This window comes from Mustela nivalis (assembly GCF_964662115.1).
Source record: "Mustela nivalis genome assembly, chromosome: 6".
In the NCBI taxonomy this organism is placed as follows: domain Eukaryota; kingdom Metazoa; phylum Chordata; class Mammalia; order Carnivora; family Mustelidae; genus Mustela; species Mustela nivalis.
The window spans coordinates 132,948,022-132,957,182 of record NC_139025.1 but is presented as its reverse complement, the minus strand read 5'-3'; positions in this window follow the sequence as shown (position 1 = coordinate 132,957,182).

Genomic DNA, 9,161 nt, shown 5'->3' with positions numbered 1-9,161 from the left:
CTGTACTGATTAACCAAATTAATAATTCAGGTTTTGTGGCAGAGACTGTGTGAAACCTACTTTGGAGAGGAAATTGTTCTCTCACATTTTAGAAAAGAACATTTACCAAAAAAAAAAAAAAAAAAAAAAAAAATCCCTTTCTTTTAAAATAAGAAAGTCATACATAGACTAATACGTGGAAGAAATATTTCTTCCACTAATTGCTTATTTTGAAATGTTGTATTTGTTTCAAAATAATATTTGTAAGATGTTTATTTTCTCCAAGCTCTTTATTTGAACAGGTTTTGGTAGATTCAGGTTGAAATGACCTTACAAAAAGTTTTGGTTTTGTGGGGGGGGGGGGGTGGCGGCAGCACTTTACCCTTAAGCAAACTGTTCATGGCATTCAGATTTAATTGGTACACCTCCTCCAAAAATTTCTTGGCTATGCATAATGCAGTTCATACAAAAAATGTTGATGGGAATGAGAAAATAATATATCATCAAATATCAAATTTTATGCTGGAACATAAGCTTCCATAAAACCTCCAGGCACAGGTCTTAGAACTCACTGTGTTCCTTTTGAAAGAAAGAGAGACTTCTAACTACTCCAATTGACTACACTATCAATGCACAAAAGATGATTCGAGTACAGTTAACATGTGTAAATATCCATGTGAATATTGCCAGTAGAAAATAAGAAGTCATGGCTTCCCAAGAACACCAAGCACACCTGTAAAATATTAGCTGCCCCCATTTCAGTATTATTTCCCGAGGAAAATGGATTCTAGGTCCCAAGTGAGATACATGAAGAATACTTTGGAAAACAGTCTTGCTTCATGAACATGGAACTCTCCATTTTCTTCCTATTTTCCCTCTAATCAGTTATACCTAAATGAAAGGAGATTTTTTTCACATTTACTTAAAGACACCCTTCTAAGTGATCTTAATTTGAACACATGTCTTGGCTAAGGAAGATAAAAATACAGATAAGGGAATTTTAATTTTTTTTTTTCCTGAGAATTTTAGAATCTCATACTTACGGGATGAGCAGACTCCTGAGGCAGACACCTTGGTTACGTCATTCATTCCTCAATCCCCACGTGAGAAGTACCTGAGGAACGTCCCCAATGTCATTACTGAATTAAATGAGTAAATAAATGCTATTGAATGTTTATTTTGCACATCATGTGACAGACATGTATTGAAATTATGGGCTTTATAATATTAAGTGATTTTAATTAAAGCAGATCTTATGTTATGGTTTCTCAATCCTAAACTTCACAATGTTCTGTTTTATATATTTCATTCAGGCACCTGGCTGGCTTAAGTGGTAGATCATGCAACTCTTGATCTTGGGGTTCTGAGTTCATGTTGGGCATTGAACTCACTTAAAAAAAAAATGAAGAAAAAAAATAAATTTGAAGAACCACGCTCATATTCTTTTTTCCATTGTCTGGGCTAACTGATTGCTAAAAGCACATGTGAACTAAAACTGTGGATGATGTTATGTGCATATTTTATACAGCTGCAAAGGAAAGTTATATTATTTGGTGGAAAGTATGGGTTTCATTTTTGATAGAATGAGAGCATAGCTTATTAAAAATTCTGAATGACTTGAACTTTGACTAGTTGTTCACAGACTAAACTTTGGATTTTCTACCTTGTGTTCCCAAATAAAATACATTTATATATAATGCAGACTTTATGTAGTAAGGTTACACTCATCATTTTCAAACATTGAATTCTGAAATGTTAAGAAAAATATCATCCTTCATTCTGCCTTTCATCCCACTTCTCTTTTCCTAAAGGCAAGTATTTCTAATATTTCCATTGAATTCTATTGGAATTGGCTTCCCTAACATATTTTTGTGGCTACTTCTTAAAAATTCCTTCCTCTTCTTTTCTCCCTTACTATTATTATTATTTTAGTATGGGAAATTATCTATTACTTTCCCTAAAGAAGATCAAGATTTGTCTATCTTTACTAAACCTGTTCCCAACAATACCCATATCCTCTTTTTCTTAAGAGTTACCTTATAGGGCGCCTGGGTGGCTCAGTGGGTTAAGTCGCTGCCTTCGGCTCAGGTCATGATCTCGGGGTCCTGGGATTGAGTCCTGCATCGGGCTCTCTGCTCAGCAGGGAGCCTGCTTCCTCCTCTCTCTCTCTCTGCCTGCCTCTCTGCCTACTTGTGGTCTCTCTCTGCAAAACAAATAAATAAAAAATCTTTAAAGAAAAAAAAAAGAGTTACCGTATAATTTTTTAATTAATATTGAGGGTGCATTATCACTAATAAATTCCACTGAGGGCTGTGCTAGTGAACACTTCTTTTTTTGCACAATTTCTTTTTCCTCTGGTGTTAATAATTGCTTTTTTGTTTGTTTGTATGTTATTTTACTTTCTAATAATTGTCACTATGACATCATCAATTCCTCCCAATCTCTGAAACTTCTCTCAAACACTCAGATACTTCATTTTCTCTAACCAAGGCTTTATTAATATATTTTTAATTAATTAACATATAATGTATTATTTGTTTCAAGGGTACAGGTCTGTGATTCATCAGTCTTATATAATACCCTGTGCTCATCACAACACATACCCTCCCCAATGTCCCTCACCCAGTTTCCCCATCCCCCCATCCATCTCCCCTCCAGCAACGCTCAGTTTGTTTCCTCAGATTAAGAGTTTCTTATGGTTTCTCTCTCTCTCTGGTTTTATCTTGGTTCTTTACACACACACACACACACACACACACACACATATGTGTGTGTGTGTGTGTGTTTGCAAATGATCTATCAGATAAAGGGCTACTATCCAAAAATCTATAAAGAACTTATCAAACTCAACACCCAAAGAGCAAATAGTCCAATAAAGAAATGAGCAGAAGACATGAACAGACATTTCTGCAAAGAAGTCATCCAAATGGCCAACTGGCAACATGAAAATGTGCTCAACATCACTTGGCATCAAGGAAATACAAATCAAAACCACAACGAGAAACCACCTCACACCAGTCACAATCCCTAAATTAACAAGTCAGGAAACAACAGATGCTGACGAGGATGCAGAGAAAGGGGAACACTCCTACATTGTTGGTGGGAATGCAAGCTGGTGCAGCCACTCTGGAAAACAGCACGGAGGCTCCTCAAAAAGTTGAAAATAGAGCTACCCTATGACCCAACAATTGCACTACTGGGTATTTACCCCAAAGATACAAATGCATTGATCTGAAGGGGACCTACACCCCAATGTTTATAGTAGCAATGTCCACAATAGCCAAACAATGGAAAGAGCCGAAATGTTCATTGACAGAAGAATGGATAAAGAAGATGTGATATATATCCAATTGAATATTATGCAGCCATCAAAAAAGATGAAATCTTGCCATTTGCAGCAACATAGAACTGGGGGTTTATGCTAAGTGAAGTAAGTCAATCAGAGAAAGATAATTGATCTTATCATATGATCTCTCTGAGATGCTGAATTTAAGAAATAAGACATAGGATCAGAGGGGAAGAGAGGAAAAATAACTAAGGCTTTCTTAAAAAAAAAAAAAAAATCTTTCCAGGGAGCACTTGCCTGGCTCAGTAAATAAAGCATGTGACTCTTGATCTCAGGATGGTGAGTTTGATTCCCACGTTGTGCATGGAGTCTACTTAAAAAATTAAATTTAATTTAAAAAAGAAAAAAATCTTTCTAGGACCTTCTGGTCTATCTCCACTATACTAACTGCCCTTGTAATCTGGGAACAATGGTTATTCTGGGCTCTCCTTTACAACTGTGTTGGGAGATGCCTCAACTGTCTCTTCTGTTGGATATCCCATTTTCTATATGCCCTTTCTTTCTGTTTCTTTATTTATTTCTTCTATATGTGGCTGGCTATAAAAATATGAGCAAGTCTTTGTAGTCTAAAAATGTTCTTATTTTATACAACCTGTTTCCTAGTAGTCTGGCTTGGACTGAAACTCTAGGGTAGGATACATTTTTTCTTGTTGCATTTTACAGATATCTGTATTCAGAAACCTTTAAAAAAAGTACAAATACATGATAACATAGTTTGCATAATCTGTTAAAATGAAAAAGAAAGACTTATTTCTTTAAAGAAGAGTTTATTTTTATGTGTGCTTATAAAGTATTTTACAGTTTTTGAAAATATCAGTAAGAAATACTAAAGTACCATAATGTGTAAGTTTCCATCCTTCTAGAAGATTCTATGAATAATTGATTCTAGAAGATTCTAGAATCTAGAAGACTCTAGAATCAATTGATTGATAGACTCCATATAATTCTAGAAGATTCTATTCTAATGATAATTATGCATACTTCATGTCTTAGTGTTTTCTTGAGATTATTTTGACAACTTATATTGTTTACATGCTATTTTGAGGGATGCTTGGGTGGTTTAGTCGGTTAAATGGCCAACTCTTGATTTCAGCTCAGGTCATGATCTAAGGTCCTGGGATGAAGCCACCTCTGGCTCCATTCTCAGCAGGTAGTCTGCTTGAGGATTCTCCTTCTCATTCTCCTTCTGTCCCTCCCCACCACTCATACTCTCTTTCTCTCAAAGAAATAAGTGTTCTAAAAAAATGCTATTTTGAAGTATTTTTGTTGTTATTTCAACAGTTGATTATTGCTGATGTTAGTGAAGAATGCTGAGTATGGGATGGAAATAGGCAGAATGTACGATGCAGAATTGAGTTCTGTATTGGCCAACAGAGCGAAAGGTACCCCAGATGAAAGATGATTAATTTCGATTATGAGATTATTAAAAGGTGAGATGAAAATAGGAGAGATTATTGAAGACTCAAAATCAGCAATGTAAGATTTAATTAAAGTAAGTTATTCCAAACTCCTCTTGCAGATGCAATGCTAATAAACTGAGTGCTAGATCTCAAACACACTTTGCTAAAACCTTCAAGTAAAATCTGCTACTCATCGTCAAAATATTGAGACAACTATTCTTCTGAATACGCGATTCTCCACATCGTGTTTGAATAAACACTCCACCTTTACAGGTATTTATTGAATTAACCTTGATTAATTCTAATTAGCAAGAAAACCAGCATATATCTAAGAAATCTCCATAATATCAATGCTTTCAAGAATTATACACAGTGAAGTAAAAAGCAGAGTGGATATAAAATAAGATTTAAAAAATAGTACCAAGTTTAATATCATTCTCATAAGCTTCCCAAGTCCACTGCAATATATTCAGGCCTGTGAAGGTCAATTCAAAATGACAGATTGAAATACTGTACGTGACTTGCAAAAGTCATTTTTGGGCAAGCTGTTTTCTAGGACTTAAATTAAATTAAAGCACACCTTGCTTGAGACTTTTTTTTTTTTTAAGCTGGATTGTGACCTCGTTTTCAAAGAATATCACTTTTATCCCTGGTTGTCAAATAGATATTACCATTGTGAAAATGAGCTTGATAGCATGTGGCAAATACTGATTACGTGCTGGCCCTGGTGCTCGAAGAAATGATTTTTTTTTTTATCATTGAAATAAAATGCCAAGGGTTTTCCCTTATAATTTTCAACTTCTTTCTGAGACTGTAACTGGTAGAGGGAATATGTCCTATTGTTTGGGAACACAAGATTTGAGCCAGACAGAGTTAGGTTCAAATCCCATGTCTGCCGCCTATTAGAAAGATATTTAACCTATCTGTGTTAACTGGTCACTTTACATGTGAGGTGGAGATAATAACAAATGTTTATCAGAATCCAGCAAAGGCATGTAGCCCGGTTCCTGTCTCCTAGGTAGCACATATCTCAGTGAGGATGAGTCATTGTTGTTGTCGATGATTATATCATTTCATTATTTTGGCTTTTTATCATTAACTTTCCTGTCACCTGATACTATAATTTTTTTGTTCTTGGCTTTGTATTATACTAATAAAATCAGAGATGAAGATACTCAAATGACATGATTTTCCATCAGATTAAACATTTTTCTGTGCACGAGTCTCTAAGATGTTGCTCGTCGTTGACTGGTGGTGGATACCTCTGCAAATCTCACTTCTATGAACTTTCTTTGGATGAATCTGATTTAGAGAAGAAGCCTTAATTTTTACCCTTGTTGTGTTTTTCTGCTTCTCTCCTTTTCCTTTATAGGGTTTGCCATCATTGCTGCCAAGGAGAAGCCAACTGGACGTGGGGTCCAGATCTGTACGGCCACCAGGGCTCTGTAAGGCAGCCCCCCGTGTACTGTCAGGGTCCGTGCTGTATGTCCTTTCATTGCAGGAGTCATAATGAGATAGATGGGCTGAATTAAATCGATCAGTCCTGCCTATTTCAGTCATACTTCTTCAGGCTGGATCAATGCTCGCTAGGCACAAACTGGAGGGAAATTTTGGCTCCATTTTATTAAAAACTGTTTTACTTTATCAGTGTTCAGGATAAATAAACTGTTCCCTAGCAATCTCCAGCAGTGGCCAATGATATGTCTTCTTTTTAAAGTTTTTCTTAAGTGCCACCTTGAACTTGTAGACTTTTATCTAGTTGATGTTTTAATCCAGTTATTAGTTTGCTAAATAAACAAATAAAAACCCCACACCTATCGCTAAGCATAACACGTAGAATGCATAGAACAAATGTACATCTTTTGTTCTTCTTTCTTTATTTTTTTCTGTTATTTTCTATTTAGTTTTTTGAATGCCATGAAATTTAGTTTTTAACTTGATTTTAAATCCCAGTATAGGTAGCATGCAGTGTTACATTAGTTTTGGGTGGGCAAAATAGGGATTTGACAATTTCTCACATCACCCTCGTGTTCATGACAAGTGCTCTTCCTCATCCCCATCAAATGTACATCTTACTGTATTTTGAGACACATATGCTTTTGTACGTTATCTTTGCCAAACACCCCAGTGGTTTCCATTGGTCCCTCATCCAAGAAGTAGAAGAGCTTCATTTACATTTATTCACATAGAAAGAAAAACTAGATAGTTTGGACCTTCAAACCTTCAGGTCCAGATATTTGAATGTATCTTCATAATCTGAACACCTCAAAGGGTGAATCAGATGGGCAGAGCTTGGACACAGTATGTCATCTTGTTCCGTCAGGTGCTGAACAACCCCTCTGCACATCTACAGGAACAGAAGCCTAGAAGGGAAGCTGAAGCAGCCCCAGATGAAAGGTTGGGGCCAGCTTTCCCTCTCTTCCCAAGTTCTAAAGCAGATTTCCAAAATAATTGTCATAGTAGAGAATAGTTAAATTATTATATTAGAATTATTTTTGAAGACCTTATTATTTAGAGAAATTTGGGTTTACCACAAAATTGAGAGGAAGCTACAGAGATTTTCCATTTGTCCCTCATTCCCACACATGCTCCCTCTCCCATTACCAACATTGCTCACAGTGCAGGACATTTTTTGCCAAAGATGAATGTACAGTAACTTACCATAATCACCCAAAGTTTATAATTTACCTTGGGGTTTACTCAGTGATATTACATTGTATGGATTTGGACAAATTCATAGGAATACATATCCATCATTATAATATACAGAGTGTTTTCACCACCACGCAAATATTCTCTACATTACCTTTTCATCTCTTGTGTCCACTCCTACCCATGGCGACTGTGGATCCTCTTACTAATTCCATAGTTTTACATTTTCAGAATGTCGTATGCTTGAATTCGGGCCATACATAGCCTTTTCAGATTGACGACTTTCACTAAGTAATATGCACATAAAGTTCCTGATGTCATTTTATGGCTTGATAGCTCATTTCTTTTTGGGGCCAAATAGTATTCCCTTGCATGGCTGTGCCAGTTCATTTGTCCACTCATTTCCTGAAGGACATCTTGGTTGCTTCCAGTTGAGGCAATTATAAGTAAATATTCCCTAAACATCCATGTACAAGTTTTCGTGTGGACATGGGTTTTCAACTCCTTTGGGAAAATACGAAGGTCTGTAACTGTTGGATCATACCCACCAGCATATGCTTCATTTTATAAGAAACCTCCACTGTCTTCCAAAGCAGCTGTGCCGTATTGCATTCCCATGAGCGGGGTATGAGGGTCCCTGTTGACCCACATCCTTGATAGCATTTGTTGTTGCCAGTATTCCAGATCTTGGTCATTCTGACAAGTGCGGGACTATCTCACTGGTGTTTTCATTTGCATGTCTCTGATGACAAGTGTGTAGAAAAAAATTATATGTTTCTGTGCTCCCTGTATATCTTCTTTGGTGAGATCCCTATTAAGAATTTTGGCCCAGAGGTGCCTGGGTGGCTCAGTGGGTTAAAGCCTCTGCCTTTGGCTCAGGTCATGATCTCAGGGTCCTGGGATGGAGCCCCACATCGGGCTCTCTGCTCCGCAGGGAGCCTGCCTCCTCCTCTCTCTCTGCCTGTCTCTCTGCCTACTTGTGATTTCTGTCTGTCAAATAAATAAATAAAATCTTAAAAAAAAAAAAAAAAGAATTTTGGCCCAGTTTTTGCTTGAGTTGCTCATCTTAGTATTGAGTTTTAAGAATTCCTTGTATATTTTGGATAATAGTCTTTCATCAGATGCAATTTTGCAAATATTTTCTCCAAATCCATGCCTTGTCTTCTAGTTCACTTAATTGCCTTGCATAGGCCAGAAGTTTTTAAGTTTAATGAAGTCCCGTTTCTTGGTTATTTCTTTCATGGATCCTATCTTCTGTGTTATATCCAAACACATCATGTATCCAGGGTCATCTAGGTTTTCTCCTGTGTTATCTACTAGAAGTTTTATGATTTTGCATTTTACATTTATGTCTATTATCTATTTTGAGTTAATTTTTGTGAAGAATAAAAGTTTTGTGTCTAGACTCATGATTTCACAGGTGGATGTCCAGGTGTTACATGCCATTTATTCACTATCTTTGCTCCATTGCAGTGTCTTTGCTCAGAGATCAATTGAGTATATGTGTGTGGGTTTATTTCTAGACTCTCCATTTTGTTCCATTGTCTGTCTGTTCTTTTGCCAATAACCACACTGTCTTGATCACTGTCACTTTATATTAATTAAGATTTGAAGTTGGGGAGAGTCAGTCTACCCACTTTGTTTCTCTCCTTCATTATTGTCTTAGCTATTCTGGATCTTTTGCTTATCCATATAAATTTTATAATCAACTTGCCAATATCCACAAAATCACTTGTGGGTGATTGTGATTGTAATTGGGTTGCATTGAATCTATAGATCAAGTT